The sequence below is a fragment of the Mirounga leonina genome, unplaced genomic scaffold, assembly GCF_011800145.1.
Source record: "Mirounga leonina isolate KUSES-001 unplaced genomic scaffold, KU_Mleo_1.0 Mir_175, whole genome shotgun sequence".
Lineage (NCBI taxonomy): Eukaryota > Metazoa > Chordata > Mammalia > Carnivora > Phocidae > Mirounga > Mirounga leonina.
The window spans coordinates 15,683,794-15,703,517 of NW_023270453.1; the positions used below are offsets into that span (position 1 = coordinate 15,683,794).

At 41.4% G+C, this 19,724-nt stretch overlaps 1 long non-coding RNA gene across 3 annotated transcripts in view; it reads right to left on the reverse strand.

Moving 5' to 3' along the window:
* The window catches only part of LOC118021609, an 83,630-nt gene that overhangs the window by 54,098 nt on the left and 9,808 nt on the right, over positions 1-19,724 (reverse strand). Inside the window, exon 2 of one of the 3 annotated variants that reach the window (XR_004682238.1) lies at positions 17,494-17,572. This is a non-coding gene — a long non-coding RNA (uncharacterized LOC118021609). Of the gene's footprint in view, positions 1-17,441; positions 17,573-18,889; positions 18,975-19,724 lie in introns of those variants that run through there. The other 2 variants (XR_004682237.1, XR_004682239.1) reach the window with 2 other exon arrangements.

The following is a 19,724-nucleotide window of genomic DNA, read 5'->3' on the forward strand; positions in this document are numbered from 1 at the left end:
AGGAGGGGGGAGGAGGAGGGGGAGGAGGAAGGGGGAGGAGGAGGGGGAGGAGGGGGAGGAGGAAGGAGGAGGAGGAAGGAGGAGGAGGGGGAGGAGGGGGAGGAGGGGGAGGAGGAAGAGGAGGAAAAGAAGGAGGAGGAGAAGGAGAAGAGGAGGAGGGGGAGGAGGAGGGGGAGGAGGAAGAGGAGGAGGAGGAGAAGAAGAGGAGGAGGAAGAAGAAGGAGGAGGAGGAGAAGAAGAAGAGGAGGAGGAGAAAGAGAAGAAGGAGGAGGAGGAGGAAGAGGAGGAAAAGGAGAAGAAGGAGGAGGAGAAGGAGAAGGAGGAGGAGGGGGAGGAGAAGAAGAAGAAGGAGGAGGAGAAGGAGGAGGAGGAGGGGGAGGAGGAAGAGGAGGAGAATGAGAAGAAGGAGAAGAAGAAGGAGGAGGAGAAGAAGAGGAGGAGGAGGAGGAGGAGGAGGAAGAAGGAGGAGAAGGAGGAGAAGAAGAAGAAGAAGAGGAGGAGGAGGAAGAAGAACAAGAAGAACAAGAAGAACAAGAACAAGAACAAGAAGGAGGAGGAGGAAGAAAGAAGGAAGAAGAAGCACCAGCAGCAGCAGGAGCTGCAGCAGCAGCAAACCTCAGACCCTATTTAATAAGTCTTTAGGAAAACCTAAGTCAGCAGGGGACATAAAAACAGGAACATTAGAGGAAATTTTAGCCTCTGACACCACAGCTACAGTAAAGAGTAAACACAGCCTAACTTCTAGCCAACTAGACCTAAAACTCACATCAAAGGCCTACCTACCTCAGTTCCTTTCACTTGATACATCATATCTGACTTCCGATAAAAAATTACAAGGCAGCTAAAAGGCAAAAAGCACAATCTGACAAAGCAAGCATCAGAACCAGACACAGATATGGCAGAAATTTGGGGATTATGAGACTGAGATTTTAAAAGAACTATGATTCATATGCTAAGGGCCTTAATGGAAAAGGCAGACATCATGCAAGAACCCATGAGTAATGTAAGCAGAGAGATGGAAACATTTAAAAAAGAATGCCTCTGATGTGTTCATCAGTAGACTGAACATGGCCAAAGAATCAGTGATCTTGAAGAGGTGTCAATAGTAACTTTCAAAATGGAAAAGCAAAGAAAAAATAATGAAAAAGGTGGAGCAGAATATCCAAGAACTGTGGACAATTATAAACAACATAACGTACACATAATGAGAATATCAGAAAGAAAAGAGAGTAAGGTACAGAAAAATATTTGAGGTAATAATAGGTGAGAATCTCCTAAAAATGGCATATCCCAAACCAGAGATCCTCAGAGAAACTCAGAGAACACCAACCAGAATAAATATTTTTAAAAAATCTATATCTAGGTATATCATGTTCAAACTGCAGAAAATCAAAGAAAAATAAAAAATCTTGAAAAAAGCTGAGGTGGGGGGGTAAAAAAAAAACAACAACAAAAAACACTTTACCTACAAACAAACTGGAATGAGAATTACATCAGACTTCTCTTCAGAAACCATGCCAGTAAGAGGAAAGTGGAGTGAAATATTTAAAGCGTTGGAAGAAAAATAACCTAGAATTCTATATCTAGTAAAATTATCATTCAAAAGTAAAGAAGAAATAAAGATGCCTACAGAAAAACAAATATTGAGGAAATTTGTTACCAGTAGAACTATCTTATAAGAAATAATTTTTAAAATTCTTCAGAGAGAATAAAAATGATATAGGTAAAAAGCTCAAATATACAAAAGAAAGGAAGAGCATTAGAGACTAAGTGAAGGTAAAATTACATCTTCTTAACTGATCTAATAGATAACAATTTGTTCAAAATAATAATAGCAACAATGAATTTGGTGATTATAGCTTACAGATAAGTGAAATGAATGACAACATTATAAAGGACAGGAGGGAAGAATTGGGAGTACCCTGTTATAAGTTTATTCGTACTAACAGTGAAGCAGCACTGTTGTTTGAAATTAGACTTGAATTAGTCGTAAATGTAGACTGCATACTCTAGGACAACCACTAAAAGAAGTAAAAAAAAAAAAGTATAATTGACATGCTAAGAGAGGAGAAAAAATAAAATCAAAGTGTTCAATTAAAACCAGAGAAGTCATTCAAAAAAATATATCCTTATGTTCATTGCACCATTATTTACAATAGCCAAGATGTAGAAGCAACCTAAGTATCCATCAATAGACTCATGTATAAATAAAATGTGGTATGTATAATGGAATACTACTCAGCCATTAAAAAAATGAAATCTTGCTATTTGTGACAACATAGATGGCCCTAGAAGGTATTATGCTAAGTGAAGTAAGTCAGACAAAGACAAATACCATGTGGTTTCACTAATATGTATAATCTAAAAAACAAAATAAATGAATAAACAAAACAGAAACAGACCATTAATACAGAGAACAAATTGGCAGTTGCCAAAGGAGACAGGGGAGGATGGGTTAAACAGGTGAAAGGGATTAAGAAGTACAAAACTCCAGTTATAAAAGATATAACTGAGGGGATATAAAGTGCAATATAGGGAATAAAGTCAATAATATTGTAATAACATTGTATGGTGACAGATGGCAACTACACTTGTGGTGATCATTTTATAATGTATATAAATGTTGAATCACTATTTTGTAACCTGAACTAACATAATATTGCATCTCAATTATACTTCAATTCAAAAAAATAAAACAGAGAAGGCAGAAAAGGGGCAGACATGGGAAAAAAAGAAACAACGAACCAAGGGCAATGAGGCAATGAATAGAAAACAGTTACAAACATGGTAAATACTAAACCAACTATCATAATAATCACAATAACTACTTTAAATGTGAATGGTCTAAATATACCAATTAAAAGACAAAGACTGTCAGAGTGAATAAAAAACCAAAACCCATCCAATTACATGCTGTCTACAAGAAACCCACTTGAAATATACCAACACAGATAGATTAAAAGTAAACAGATGGAGAAGAAATTGGAACCCTTGTGTACTTCTGGTAGAAATGCAAACTAGGGGTGCCTGGGTGGATCAGTCAGTTACATGTCTGACTCGATTTCAGCTCAGGTCATGATCTCAGGGTCATGTGATCGAGTCCCACACTGGGCTCTGTGTCAGTGGGAAGTCTGCTAGAGATTCTCTCTCTCCCACTCTTCTGCCCTGTCCCTCTGCTCTCTCCCTCTGCTCCTCCCCACATGTGCACTCTCTCTCTCAAATAAATAAATATTAAAAGAAAAAGAAAAGGAAATGCAAACTAATGCAGCTGCTGTGGAAAACAGTTTGGCCGTTCCTAAAAACTTAGGTATAAAATTATCATATGATCCAGCAAGTCCACTTCAAGGTTTATACCCAAAAGAATTGAAAGCAGAGACCCAAACAGATACTTGTATATCCATGTTCATAGGAGCATTATTCACAAGAGCCAAAAGGTAGAAACAACCCAGATGTTTACTAACTGATAAATGGATAAACGGAATGTGGTATATACATACAATGAAATATTATTCAGCCTTAAAATGGAATGAAATTCTGATACGTTACAACATGGATAAAATTGGAAAATGTTATAAATTTTAAAAAGTCAGAGACAAAAGAACATTGAACAATTCCACTTATATGAGGTACTCGGAATAGGCAAATTCATATAGACAGAAAGTAGAACAGAGGATACCAACTGGTGGGGGCAGGGGAGTTATCGTTAAACGGTCAGAGTTTCTGTTTCCAAGCTCTGGAAATGAATAGCCGTGATAGTTGCACAATATTGTGAATGTACTTAATGCCACTGAATTGCATAAAAATGGTTAAAAGGGTAAATTTTGTGTTTTATATATATATATATATGTATGTATATATATTTTAAAGATTTTATTTATTTATTTGACAAGAGAGAGACAGCGAGAGCAGGAACACAAGCAGGGGGAGTGGGAGAGGGAGAAGCAGGCTTCCTGCCGAGCACAGAGCCTGATGTGGGCTCAATCCCAGGACCCTGGGATCACGACCTGAGCCGAAGGCAGACACTTGACTGAGCCACCCAAGTGCCCCTGTGTTATATATTTTTTACCACAGGAAAAAAAAAATAAGAAAAGGGATAGAGAAAGACATATCATGTTTATCAAAAGAAAATTGGAGTGGCTATATTGATTTCAGACTTGAGAGCAAGAAAAATTATCAGAGATAAAGAGGATCATTATGTAATGATAAAAGGGTCAATTCTCCAAGAAGACATAACAGTTCTTAACATGTATGTGCCTAAAATGAAGCATTCAAAATACATAAAGCAAAAACTGATGGAACTGCAAAGTGAAACAGAAAAATCCACTATCACAGGTGGAGACTTCAACACCCCTCTATCAGAAATGGTCAGATCCAACAGGCAGGAAATCGGTAAAGACATGTTTGAACTGAACAGCACCATCAGTCAACTGGATGTAACTGATATTTATAGACTACTTCATCCAACAACAGTAGGGTATACATTCTTCTCACGTTCACATGGAACCTTCACCAGGAGACCATATTCTGGGTCAAGAAAATGTATCATATAAAATATGCTCTCAGACCACAGTAGAATTAAACTAGAGATCAACAGCAGAAAGACAGTCGGGAAAAAAACCACAAAATAATTGGAGATTAAACAACAGACTCCTAAATAACATGTTAGTCAAAGAAGAAGACTAAAGAAAAATGTTTAAATGTTTTGAAGAAAATGAAAATACAACCCATCAAAATTTATAGGAGCAGTGGGAACAGTGTTTAGAGGGAAATTTTTAGCATGGATGCATATATTAAAATATATATATATATGCAACTGACGAATTATTGAACATTACATCTGAAACTAATATGTTGGCTAATTGAATTTAAATAATATATATAAATATATATAAAATCAATGATCTAAGCTTCTACCTTAGGCAACTAGAAAAAGTAGAGCAAATTAAATCCAAAGTAAGCAGAAGAAAAAAAGTAATAAAAATTAGAGCAGAAATCAATAAAATCAGAAACAGGGAAATAATAGATAAAAATCAAACCACAAGGTAGTTCTTTGAAAACATCACTAAAATTGGTAAATCCCTAGTCATGCTAACCAAGAAAAAAAGAGATAAGACACAAATTACTAATACAAGAAATGAAAGGGCGGACATCATCACCAAAGGTCCCATGGATATTAAAAAGATAATAAAGGAATATTATGGATTGCTATATACCCACAAATTTGATAACTTGGATGAAATGGACTAATTTCTTAAAAGACACAGTCTACCACAATCCACTACAACTCACACAAGAAGAAACAGACAATCTGAATAGGCTTCTATCTATTAAAGAGATTGGCTCAATAATTAATACTCTTCCAAAACGGAAAGCACCAGACCCAGATAGTTTCACTGGCGAATTTCACTAAACTTTTAAGGAGCAAATCATATTCATTATCTACCATCTGTTCTAGAAAATAGGAGAGGGAACACTTCCTAAGTATTCTATGAGCATTCCCCTAACACCAAAACCAGACAAAGACACAAGGAAACGACAGACCATTATCTGTCATAGACACAAAAATCCTCAACAAAATATTAGCAAAATTGAATCCAACAATGTATGAAAAGAATTATACACCACAACCAATGGAATTGGTTCCAGGTAGGCAAAGCTGGCTCAACATTCAAAAATTAATTAATATATTCCATTTCATCAATAGGCTAAAGATATATTTTTATTATATATATTAGAGTTTTTATGATTAATTATATAAATATAGTAATGGGCTGTCACCACAGAGGAAAAAAAAAACAAAACAACTGATTCTGTCTGGTAGAGGTAAGGAAGGCATTACAGAGGAAGTGACACTGGAAGTAGGCCTTGAGAGATGAGTAGAATTTCTCCAGGGAAGGGTGCTTTAGGGAGAAGACGCACCTGAGCAAAGGTACCACGGCAGGAAGGTAACTAGTCAGGTGGGGCTCGTGTGTGATATGGACAGCAGAGAAAAGCTCTGGGGTCCTTTGTCTCTCACATCTGGCTACTCTACCCACCTGCAAATCCCAGATTCCTCCAAGAGGCATTTCTTAACACCCTTTCTTACACACACTGCCTCCTGGCAGGATCAAGCACGATGACAAAGTAATCTTTATAAACCCAACGCTGCTTCGCGCACCTCCCTCACAGAAGGGCCTTGACATGTCAAAGCTAATTGACTCTAGCTTCATTTATGCAATGGTAAATATCATTGGTCTCTATTTGTCAAATAGCTGGAAATTTTCCTCACCTCCTCCTGCCCCTATAGCTAGTTAATGGTTAGTTTCTAATTGCAGCCTCATGTTGTCTGGAGGGAGGTTCTGTATGACTCAGGGCTTTACTAAGTATGACATTCCAGGAGGTCATTGAAGAGACACTCCCCCTGAACGTGACCCCAGGCACACAGGCTGTGAGCCCAAGCAGACAAGAGAAGATAGCCTCTCCTCTCTAAGTGTTCAGACAGCAATGAAATTTCTGAAAAAGAAAAGGAAAAAAAGGAACCAAGACACTTGCTGCTTATAGTACGATGGAAAGGGAAAAATAAAATCTGTTCAGCCCACTTTTATAAGACCAGATGCCATTTCCCAAGGTTGATAGAAACCCCTGAACAGCTGCGCAGAAAAGAACATTTCCAAACTCCCAAATGTCTAAAAATATGCATATATATGCACGTTAGATATTTGACCATTGATGTTCATAACACTATATGCTATAATGTTAAGAGTTGTCACTTCAAAAAGAAGACACAAGATATTTTAAATGTTCATGTATACATAAACACTATTTTTTAAAAGATTTTATTTATTTATTTAAGAGGGAGCGTGCACGAGGAGGGGGAGGGGCAGAGGCAGGGGGCGGGGCAGAGGCAGAGTGAGAAACAGGCTCCCCGCGAAGCAGAGAGTCCGATGAGGGACTCGATCCCAGGACCCTGGGATCATGACCTGAGCTGAAGGGAGACGCTTAACTGAATGAGCCACCCAGGCTCTACATAAAGACAATTTAAATTTGCATATATATCATGTATATAATGGTGCATCTTCAGTCAAATGATAAAGAATTTCAGAATAAAAGCAATTAAAAGTTACGGCAAATGCATTATTACGATCTTATTTAGATCCATGATCTGCTTACGTAGTCAGTAATAACAGCTGAAATTGACTAAGCACTTGTGGAATAACAGAGGGTGCTCAGAGCTTCATGCCTGTCTTCACAACACCCCTACAGCAGCAGACCTGGAATTATCCCATTTTACAGATGAGGAACAGAGGTCTGTATTAAATCAGCCAGGAGGTGATAGAGTCAGGCCCCAAATTCTAGTTTGGATCTAAATCTTTGATTTTAACCACCCCCTATTATCTCCTTGAAAAGGCTGCTTTGCATCTATCCCCTATCACTAAGCATGTATTGAGCATGTGTATATAAATGTATAAAAATGTGTATAAAATGCAATCTGCCCTCAGCAAACTACTGGTCTAGGAGGCAGTATCATTTTTTACCTTTCAAATTACTATGCAGAAAGCAGCTTTATTCATAAGAGAAAAAAAAAAAACAGGAAATAAATTTCCTTCAGTGGATAAATGGTTAAATAAACAGTGGTACACCCACATCGTGGAATATTATTCAGCAATAAAAAGGAATGAATTATTCATACATGCAACATCTTGGATGGATCTCAAAGGAATTATGCCAAGTGAAAAAAGTCAGCCAAAAGTTTAAACACTGTGTGATTCCACTGATGTAACATTCTTGAAATGACACAATTTTAGAGATGGAGAACAGGTTAGTAGTTGCCTGGGGTTAGGGACGGGAGGTGCGTGTAGCTTGAGGAAGCCTTACGTTGATGGAACTGACTGACCCTGGTGAGTTATAGGAATCTACACGTGATAATATTGCACAGAACTATTCACACACACACACACTCATGAACGCATCTAAAACACGGGGAATCTGGATAAGCTCCGTGGACTGATGTCAAGACCCTGGGGGTGATACAGTACTACAGTCATGTAGGATGTTGCCATCCAGGGAAGCTGGGTGAACAGCACAAGGACCTCCCTGTGCCTTTTGTTTTTTTGTTTGTTTGTTTGTTTGTTTTAAGATTTTATTTATTTATTTGAGAGAGAGAATGAGAGAGAGCATGAGAAGGAGGAAGGTCAGAGGGAGAAGCAGACTCCCTGCCGAGCAGGGAGCCCGATGTGGGACTCGATCCTGGGACCCCGGGATCATGACCTGAGCCGAAGGCAGTCACTTAACCAACTGAGCCACCCAGGCGCCCCCTGTGCCTTTTGTTTTGCAACTCCCCTGAACCTACAAGGATTTCAAAAATTTTTTTAAAAATTTAACTGCTATGCAAGTAATTCTCCTTTTTTGGAGACTAACTCCACCAGGAGCTGTAACAACTCTGCCATTGCCCTGAGAAAGCAAAGATTTTGTTGGTCCCTGGCAGAATTCAAATTCACATTATTATAGTCAATAGTTAAGTTAGCTGTTAACAAGCAACTAACCTACCAGCAGTTAAATGACAGTCCCATATATAGAGATTTTTGGGTTTTGCTGAAGCTTTTTGTTAATCTTTTTGTTAAATAGATCCACAAACACACATTTCGTACTTCTATACGTTATTTATTTATTTATTTTTTTTAAGATTTTATTTATTTATTCATGAGAGAGAGAGAGAGGCAGAGGCAGAGGGAGAAGCAGGCTCCCCGAGGAGCAGGGAGCCCGATGCGGGACTCCATCCCAGGACCCTGGGATCATGACCTGAGCTGAAGGCAGACGCTTAACCGACTGAGCCACCCAGGCGTCCCTCTATACATTTTTTAAAGTATGATCTTAAACACATTATGACTCATACACACAAATAAATAACTCCTTCCATTCCCATGTCAAGTTTCTTTTTGAAGAATTATCCTGTTTGTTATCTATATATAAAATATGCCACCCATGAACCTGATTCAAAGGTCAAAAATCCCACAAAAATTAAGGTAGCATTTGGCTACCTACTCTAGGTGACCAAAGCCTTCTCTTGGGTGGGCATTAGTGTTGGTTTTCCTTTTCACCAAAATCTTCTACGTCCCTAACAGGCTGTCTTTTTATGCACCCCATTTTGTCAAATACAAAATGCCAGGAATTGTAAGAAACATCCTGATTTCAGAGATATCCAAGCATGAAAGAGGTGTGTCTTAGAATCAGTGGAACACTGGGCCACCTGGGTGGTTCAGCTGGGTAAGCATCTGACTCTTGATTTCGGCTCAAGTCATGATCTCAGGGTCGTGAGACTGAACCTGGCACCAGGCTCCACAAGAGGTGTGGAGCCTGCTTAATATTCTCGCTCTCGGGCAGCCTGGGTGGCTCAGGTCGTTAAGCATCTGCATTTGGCTCAGGTCATGATCCCAGGGACCTGGGATCGAGCGCTGCATCGGGCTCCCTGCTTGGTGAAGAGCCTGCTTCTCCCTCTCCCTCTGCTGCTCCCCCTGCTTGTGCTCTCTCTCTCTGTCAAATAGATAAATAAAATCTTAAAAAAAAAAAAAATTCTCTCTCTCTCCCTCTGCCCCTCCACTCATGCTCACACACTCTCTCAAATAAGTAAGTAAGTAAGTAAATAAATAAATAAATAAATAAATAAATAAATAAATAAAGAGTTAGTGGAACACTATAATATTCCATCCAAACACCTCCAAAATTCCACCCAGGTACCTCCAAAGGTAACCTCTGTGTTTATTCGAAGACCAGGATCCTCCCTGGTCTTCAAATAGAGAATGTTTCTATTAATGGTGATGTAATCCTTCCACTCAAACAACAACCAAACAGAGGCTTCCTTTTGGTGTGATAAGAACCTGTATGGGGAAGGGGAGAGTGAGTGTGTGGTTATTTGCACCAATGAGATGAGCTCATGTGAAACTTCCCAGAGAGACCAGAGCCCGGGGTCAGCCGTGTGTATATGGAGACCAGCTGACTGGAAGCCCATGATTCATCAATCACTGGTTCCATCACAAGGGCAAGGATACGGTCTCTGCGATAGACGATCAGCTACTTCCTGCTGGTGTGGGACCCCAGGAAGCCTTAGCTGAGTCACACAGCAATGACTGAGGCGGCTCTGCTGAGTCACAAGCCAGCTATGCAGAGAAGGCTTCCAGAGTGAGCACCCGGGTGCTTGCGCCTGAGAAGGGGGCCACTTCCAGGAACCAAACAGGCCCTGCCACCGTGACAACAGAAAGGAGGGGGTGTGGCATGACCACCAGCCCCTGGCACCAAGTCCCCGAGATGCAGCTGGAGGGTTAGTGGGGCCAGGCGAGAAGCCATAGACGTTAGCCTCCAGGAGGAATTAATCTAGAGTCCCCTAATCACAGATCTCAAAAGGCCTCAGACGTCATCCAATCCAGGAATATGTGCACCTGGATGAAAAAATTTTAAAAAATCCTTGCTCCGCTGACCGACAATGGATATTTAGCATGTTAACTATGAATGTAGGTATCACACCCATCAGCAGCATTGGTGCTTGCAACCAATAAAAACCATAATATGCTCACGTCACATTCTGGTTGTTGCAAGTATCTTGAAATATCATCCACCCTTCATCTCTACTTAGAATTTATGGTTGTTTTAGACTTGCCACAGTATCTTGCCATTTAATCCAATATTCAAGTTGCACGTACATTACTCTTCACAAATGTTCAGTATTTTGATAACTGTTTCAGTAAACATGCTTGGTAATTTGGTTTAATATTTTTTACATGTAGGCATTATTCTGAGAAGGGGTCCAGGGTCAATCTTATATCACCAAAGGGGTCTGTGGCAGGAAAAAGCATAAAGACATCGTATTAGTTTGCTAGGGTTGCTGGAGTAAAGTACCACAGGCTGGGGGCTTGAACAACAGAAATTTGTCTCATGCTTCCAGAGGTTGGAAGCCCAAGATCAAGGGGTCAGCACGGTTGGTTCCTTCTGAGGCTTCTCTCCTTGGCTTGTAGACAATGGGTTTTCCTTGTGTCTGTTCACGTCATCTTCCCTCAGTGTGGGTCCTTGTGTCCAAATTTTCTGTTAGTCAGGACACCAGTCATGTTGAATGAGCGCCCACCCTAACAACCTCATTTAACCTCATTACCTCTGCAAAGACCCCATCTCCGAGTAAGGCCACACTCTCGGGTGCTGGGGGTTAGGACTCCAACATATGGTTTTTTGGGGGGGAACACAATTCAACCCACAACAGACACATACTGTCATCCAATCTCCCTGCTTTCTTCATGAGGGGTCTCAGGCCCAGAGTAGCAGAGCACCTGAGAAAAATGCTAGTCGAATGCAGGCTTCCCAATGCCTCGTTCAGGACTTAGAGTGCTTCATAAACCGTAAAGGGCTGTGCAGCCATAGGTAAATGGTGAATCTTCCCCCTGCAGACACTCTCAGAAGCCTGAGAGGACCGATCAGAATGCAAAATGGTTCACTTAGCGGGCAGCCACTACTTTGGCCCCAGACGAGGAACGGGGACCACTTGTGATACAGTTTCTTTACTTTCTGTTGGAAGCTGCTTCCTGCCTCATCTGTAATTTTTGCAGCACTTAGGATCACCTGCAGCATCACCTGCAGCCTGCATAGAAGGTGGTGGGCAATGGGGCACGGGGAGTCCACTGGCGGTCCCCAAGAAAATGCCTGCAACCCTGACTGCACTTACGACGCGGAAGACATTTGAAAACTTTGGGAAAATGAGAATATTTTCTCACCCTTTATGTTCTCTTTGAGAACCTCTCTCATGAATCTTGACCTCAGGCTTATTAACCAAACATGAAATCCTGTTGCCCCCGTCTGACCCTGTTCTCAAGAGAGTTGAAATGGACTCTTTCCACATAGCTATTGGCATGCTCAAACCCAGGATGAGGAACAAGTCTGATGAAAACCAGTCAAAGCAGAGAGCTGCTGGGATCCAGGTAGAACTATTTCGATGTACTGGCCAGAATCCATAAACCTGACGGTCACTCAGCGTTTGGTTAAGACACCAGCACTCCCATGTCTTACTGGGACAATCAGAATGATCACCTGCCTAGACAGCTTGAAGTCAAGGCAGGGAACAGGGGACACTCTTGCCTGCAAGTCCTAAAGTGACATCTGGGACATTTATCACCTCTGAGCAGTGCCCCCATCAGCCCTTGACCAAAGTGCACCAGACTGGTGACAGCCCCCGTGTGGCGCGAACTCAGGGCACTTTGCACTTCTTCACCACATACTAAATGCATATGCAACGGTAATGAAGCATACGATTGCTGCATCTGTGTCTTCCCTGCTAGATCAGAAGCAGTATGAGGGCAGGGGCCACTGTGTAGCTTTCCCACCCCCGTATCTCCGTGTTGAGCACAGATTCCCAAACAGGGCCGACACCGATCAATATTTGTTCAGCAAATAAACGAAGGCCTCTCCCACTCCCACACCCACCTCTCGGATAGCCTATGCCCTTTTGTAGCACTTTCTCCCCTTTAAGTTTACCCAAGTTCACTTAAATTTAGCTTTAAAAATATGCCCAGAGGACGGGAGCAGAAGCCCACTGCAACGTGCCTTACAGACCCACTTTGCGGACAAGGCCTGAGGCTCTCGGGTCGGTAATACTGCCCTGACTCCTTTAATGCTTCCTACCAAGTGTTGTATGTCCACAGCCTCGTTTATTCTACACAGTGACTCCATTTTAGAGACTCACAGGCTAAGGGTTGTACATCTTATGCAATGTCACACAGCTAGAAGGTGTTTGTGGCATAATAGGAAATCTATTCGGTCTTTGTCCCCTATTCCTGGGTCAGCGCTCTGAAAACCCTTGGACTTTCCTGAGTAACAGGGGTGCCTTTTGTTATTCATACGGCGCTCCTTCTGAGCACACCTGAGTTTATGCTCATGAGGTGACCCAGGTGGGGCCCCTAGCTCGCCTCAGGATGGGGCCTTCAGGATGGGGAACTTTCCACCCTACTCATGGAACCCTCACTAGGACAGTGGGGACTGCAGGTAGGGCTCCATAAAAACTTTTGAACAAGGAGATGGGCTTCGTGGTGGGTGATTGTGGAGAGGTGCTGGGAGGGTGACACAGAGGAGAGATCACGGGAGCTCCACGCCCCTTCCCACAAACCCTGGGCATGTCTCCCCTCTGAGTGGGTATGCCTGAGTCACCTCCTTTATAACAAACCGGTAATAGCAAGTAAACTGTGTTCCCTGAGTTCTGTGAGCTGTTTTAGCAAATCATCAGACCTGAGGAGGCAGATTCCCCCAGCGTTAGAGCCAGTGGGTCAGAAGGACAGGTAACAACCTAGCACTTGCAAAGGGTATCAGAAGGAGGGGGACAGTCTTGTGGGACTGAGCCCTTCACCCGTGGGGTCTGTGCTAACCCCAGGCAGAGAGTGTCAGAATTTAATTGAATCAGCAGACACCCAGGTGATGAGAGAGAACAGGTTGTTGTAGGGGGAAAAAAGCCCACATTTGGTGTCGAAGTGTTCTGTTCAATCAGTATTGAACCGGGACTGGAACTCAGACCCGGCTGATTCAAACACTGTGTAATCGGCGGGTTGTATAAACTACTGGATGTGGCTTTGTTACTTTCAAAGTCCTCTTGGCTTCCCAGCCTGTCTCTAAGCACTATGACCATGCGGTTTCATCCCGGCATCCCAAGCCATGTCTACAGTTTGACTTCCTGCCTCTTGGCTCCCACGCTCCCAGCAGGCTGCATTCAGAGTCCTCCAGTGACTAGAGGCCTTCCCAGACTGTCACGCAGGAACCAGGAAATCAACTAAAAGATGCCACTTTTTTTCAGTTCTCAGTCCTATCTTCTCTGAGGTGTGACACACAGCGCTGACGCCTAGAGCCCCCGGTACCGGATGCAGTGGCGATCACAAGTAGTCCCTCTATTCCCTCGGCTCATTAGCAAACAGCAGGAGAGGTCTCCCCATTTCCTGAAAATACCAACGTCCCTCCCCTTACCCTGGTAAGTCCTCATTACAGTGCCTGCAGTTAAAAAAAAAAAAAAAAGCAAACATATAAAGAACAGATTTTTCATCCATACAGCGTCCTTCGATATATCTTAGCAAATTGCATTGCACGGGTGTTTCCAGGAGAATCTGTTTAAATTCTAAACACATTTTCTCTTGGCACTTGAAACCAGGTTCCAGACAGCGGAAGTGGTTGAATACTAATTACTTGTAGCCAAGGACATTTAAAGACCAATCTTTCACTTTTTTTTTCTTCCCAATTTGAATCTGTTCCTAATGCTTCTTGCCCAACCTACTTTTCGAAAAACAAGTTAATAAACCAGCAAAATCCATAGTTAGGATGAAATTAATGAAATTACCAAGCTTGCTTTCCTTCCTTCATTGATTTGACAAACATTTATTGGGTGCTTCCTATCCCCAGGCAATGGGCTAAATGCTGGGGAGGGAGCCATGAGCAAACACCAGCACGGTGCCTACCCCCCGGTGCCAAAGTCTAGTAAGAGAGCAGGCATGAAGGAAATAATCATACCAATAAATGTAAGACTGCAACTCTGGGAGCCCAATGACGGAGAAGCTAGGCGTGCGGTCTAAAGAGTGCATTTCACTGGGGTTCGAGCTGGTCGCAGACCAGGAAGACTGCCCTGCGGACATGGCACGAGATGCATCAAGAGCTAACTGGGTGAGGGGCAAGAGGGCCGCTTACTAGCCAGATGCACCAGCAAGTGCAAAGGCCTTCCGAGGGAAGAGCGTGTGGCCAGGTCAAGGGAACTTTAGAAAGTCGGTATGACTGGAGGAGTAAATGGTCTAAGATGAGGCCAGGGGCATGGGCAAGGGCCAGGCCACCAGGTACATGATGAGCTGTGCTAAGCGAGCTTGTCACTAAGCCCAAGAGCAACGGGAATCACTGAAGGGCTTTGATCACTGGGATGACACAATCAAACTGTTACCTCAGAAACATTACTTTCATGGTAGCATAATGAGTAAAATCGTCCATACTGTACTTTTCATCTGAAATAGGAAAAAATATGGATTATTGTCTCCTCTAGAGATGACAGTAATGACATGTTGAGAAGGAGAGCAACTTGCCAGGTCATAGGCACACTGGGGGCTATGACATGGGACTCTTGTCCCATGTTCCCAAGTCTCTAAACATCCAATTTTTAAAAAGTAGATTGAAAATTTGCCCATTGTCACATTAGGTGACCCTCTCAACTTATGCATTTGACACGCTTGCTGACTTCTGAAGTTGTGTGGGTATAAAGGACTCAGCCAGGGGCCAGAAATACAAGCTGCCTGATGTCTCCTCCTAGGAGTGGTGAAGCCTTACTACCTCTTCCCTCCACACACTGGACCTATTTCTCCTCCCTTTCTCTGCTCTCAGTCACCCCAACTCCTTAACTGCTGTGTTACTCCCTAAGGCAAGTCTAAATCATCCTAGACCATTGAGTGGTAAACAGTGGGAAAAAGACTCAGGGGCTCCAATGAACAAGCATGAACTGTCAAATGTTTCATATGCTCAAGGAGATAAAATACAAGACTAAAAATTTCAGCAGAGAAATGGAAATTATTTCTTTTAAAAAGAGCCAATGGAGGGCGCCTGGGTGGCTCAGTTGGTTAAGCGACTGCCTTCAGCTCAGGTCATGATCCTGGAGTCCCGGGATCGAGTCCCACATCGGGCTCCCTGCTCGGCAGGGAGTCTGCTTCTCCCTCTGATACTCCTCCCTCTCATGCTCTCTGTCTCTCATTCTCTCTCTCGCAAATAAATAAAATCTTTAAAAAATTTTTTAAAAAAAAAAGAGCAATGGAAGTTCTGGAACTGAAAATACAATATCCCAAATTAAGAATTCTATAGACAGGTTTAAGAGAAAATTAGTAAACCAAAATATACAGGGGAAAAGTAGAGCATAATAATAAGGCACAGAGCAACAAAAAACATGGGAAGCACAACAGAAAGGTGACTCAGAGTATGCCCTGAGAAAGTCTGGTAAATGTGCATAGAAGATTCTAGAAGGAGAGACGAGAGTGGCGGAAATGTGATATTTAAGAAATAATGGCTGAGAAATTTCCAAAAACGGTGAAGATCAAATATCAGTCAGAAAACCCTAAGAACTCCAGTAGGATAAACAAAAGAAACCCATCCCTAGGTACATCATAATAAAACCAATGAAAGTCAAAGACAAAAGGACTATCTTGAATATAGCAAGAGAAACAAAATGTGTATTATCTTAAAAAGACCAAAAATAAAACGCCAACCGACTTTTCAACAGGGGACAATAGAATGGTATCTTCAAAGTGCTTAGAAACAACACACATCTACAAAATCAGGAATGAAAAAGCAGTAAGTAGCACTGCAAATGCCACAAGAAATATACTATGAAGGTATTATAAACACCCCTATGAAAGGTTAGATGGATGGTCAAATTATCAGAGAAATAAAACTTACCCAAACTGGCACAATATAGTAGAAAATATAGTCATGTTACTTTTAAAGTAATTGAATCCATAATTTAAACCCCCCGAAAAGAAAGTCCCGGTCAAGATGAATTCACTGGGAATTCCACCAAACACTCAGAAAAGAAATAATGCAACTCTTACACAAACTCTTTTCCAAGAAGAAGAAAAGAAAAAAAGCAATCTCAAACTTGCTTTTTGACCATGACCCAAAACCTCTTAAGAATATTATAAGAATGGAAAATTTCAGACAATTCTTACTCATGAACACAGATACAAAATTTTAAACAAAACCCGTTGAACAATATATAAAGAATTAACACATTATAGCCAAATTAGTCTCCTCCCAGGAATGCTGGGTTTGCATAACATCAAAAACCAGTCGGTCAGAATCACATGACATCTCAATAGATGCAGAAAAGTCATAAAATTCAACATCCGTCATTAAAAAAAAAAAAAATTCATAGGAGACTGGGAATAGAAGCTAACTCTTTGTTTTTATATTTAAAAAGCAACAGGACACCTGGGTGGCTCAGTCAGTTAAGTGTCTGCCTTTGGCTCAGGTCATGATCCCAGGGTCTTGGGATCGAGTCCTGCATCAGGCTACTTGCTCAGCTGGGAGCCTGCTTCTACCTCTGCCTGCCACTCGCCGTGCTTTTGCTTGTGCTCTCTCTCTCTCTCTCTGACAAATAAAATCCTTTAAAAAAATAAAAATAAAAAGCATTTACAAAAAACATTATAGGTAGAAAAATTACACACTTTCCTTCTGAGATCAGGAATGAGCTGAGAATGCCCACAATCACCACTTCTATTCAATGCTGTACCAGAAGGCCTAACAGCAGTAAATCAAGAAAAATGGAGAAAGGATAGAATTGGAAATAAAGAAATAAAACTGTCATCATTCCCTGACTACATAATTGGTTTACGTAAAATGTCAAAAAAATTACAGGTGAACTATTTAGAGCTAGTATGTGAATTTAGCAAGGTCTGGAGGTACAAGGATAATTTTTTAAAAATCAGTTATTTCTACATAACCGCAGTAAATAATTAGAAAATGAAATTTTTAATATACCTTTATCTCTTTATGTTTGATCTTTGTGAATGTGTTATCCAGTCCAAAGAAAATGTTTTTGATTAAACAGTCTTTTGTTCTGGAAAAAGAAAAGATTATTTTTAACAATAGCATCAAACGCAGACACACACACACACACACACACACATCCTAATCTGCAGGATAACAGCAGACACTTGAGTTTAAAACTCTCCACATAATCTCCTCCAAATAGCCTAAGATCATCAAGGAGTGGAAATAAACCACACATGCCTCCAGCATTACCAGAATCAGGAAGAACTTCAAGTTCTGCAGAGAAATATGCACCTAATCACAACAAAGCTGTTGCCAGCGCTTCAAGACCTTGGGAGTAAAGAGTGGGAAGGGGAGTCTTAGGAAAATCCTTGAAAAACAGGAGTCCTGCACACTGTGCAGTCACACAGGGCTCTGTGCTCAGAAGGATGCTGCACTTGATTTAAAGCTCTGTTGTCCCTATCTTGAAAGTCTTCACAATTTTATCTTTGAACCAATGCCATCACGCATGGGAATTCAGGGAGGTTCAAAGTGCACAGAAAGTGTGTAATGCCCACAATCGGGTAGGTAAGGGGAGAGCCCCAGGAGACCACACTTTGTTTGACCCAGAATTTGTTTTGACTGCACACAGAAGGCAGTGTGTCTGTCCTTGGAAAGGCTAACGACCAAGCATAATCTTTCTTCTCTCCATTCACCAACCACATATGCTGAAAATGATGACATAAGGGAAGGGGAGAGACAGACAACCCAGAGTGCCTTTTCTTCTCAGTCCTTCCTCACTCATCAGTAACCCAAAGGTAGCAAGTGTTGTTAGAATGTGAGCATATCTAGAAGTGGAATAGAAACAGTGGAGTTACTTTTGTACAACCATCCCATTTTCTTCCAAAGAACAAAATACATATGTATGTTAAAACTAGGAAATATTCATCATGTGATTTTTGGGGATTTCACTCAGGAGATCAATGCTCTTTTTTTTTTTAAAGATTTTATTTATTTATTTGAGACAGAGAATGAGAGACAGAGAGCATGAGAGGGAGGAGGGTCAGAGGGAGAAGCAGACTCTCTGCTGAGCAGGGAGCCCGATGCGGGACTCGATCCCGGGACTCCAGGATCATGACCTGAGCCGAAGGCAGTCGCTTAACCAACTGAGCCACCCAGGTGCCCGGAGATCAATGCTCTTATATTTGCACTTAAAATTGCCATTGTGATATAAAGATGAACAGTAGAATTCATTCTAATAATTCAAATTTAATTTTTCTTTATTTAAAATGAGATTAAATAGCAGATAAAAACACCATGGCAAATCAGGAGATAGCAAAAGAAAAGAACATGCTTTATATTTTAGTACCTTTCATGACATTTTTTTCCCTTTTTGAACAAAGGGTTTGGCATCTTCATTTTGCATGTGGTTCCCAAATGATGTAGAAAGCCTTGAGTAAATGTGTTGATATTGCCAGTGGGAATTCTTACTATGGAAAAAGGGAGATACAAACATGGAATGATGAAGACAGAGCCGACTTTGTATATGTGAGACATAGGCAGTCACACAGGCCCTGTGTGAAAAGAGTCCCTCGCTCGGTTTAGTGCTCTCTGGTGCTGAAATTCTGGATAAATTTTGAACAAGGGTCCCCACAGTTCATCTTGCACCCGACTCCACAAATTATGTAGACAGTCCTGTATGATGGCAAGGTGACCCATGGGTTCAGTTGGAATTGGAGATATCAATGTAAACTTATGTTTCTTAAAAGTATATACATGCAGATATGTTATAGTCAGTGTATAGTTTTGTTTATACACACACACACACACACACAGGTATATTTATCCTAGCCCTGGCCACTGAAAGAGCAATGAACAGTCCTCCATCCAGATCCAGGAACAAGGGTTTATTGGAGACATGGCTTGTTCCATCGCTGAGACAGGTAAGGCACAGATGAGCATGAACTCTTGGGTCAGAAAGTAAAGAAATGCTCAAAAAAAGAGGGAAACATGTCAAAGACATAGGAGCCAGCTTAACAATGTTCTCACTACCCCAATTTTGGGACAATCTGAGCATCAGGAAAGAGAGAGAGGGAGAGAGGAAGGAAGGAAGGAAGGAAGGAAGGAAGGAAGGAAGGAAGGAAGGAAGGAAGGAAGAAGAGAAAGGAAGAAAGAAGAGAAAGAAAGAAAAAGAAAGAAAGAAAGAAAGAAAGAAAGAAAGAAAGAAAGAAAGAAAGAAA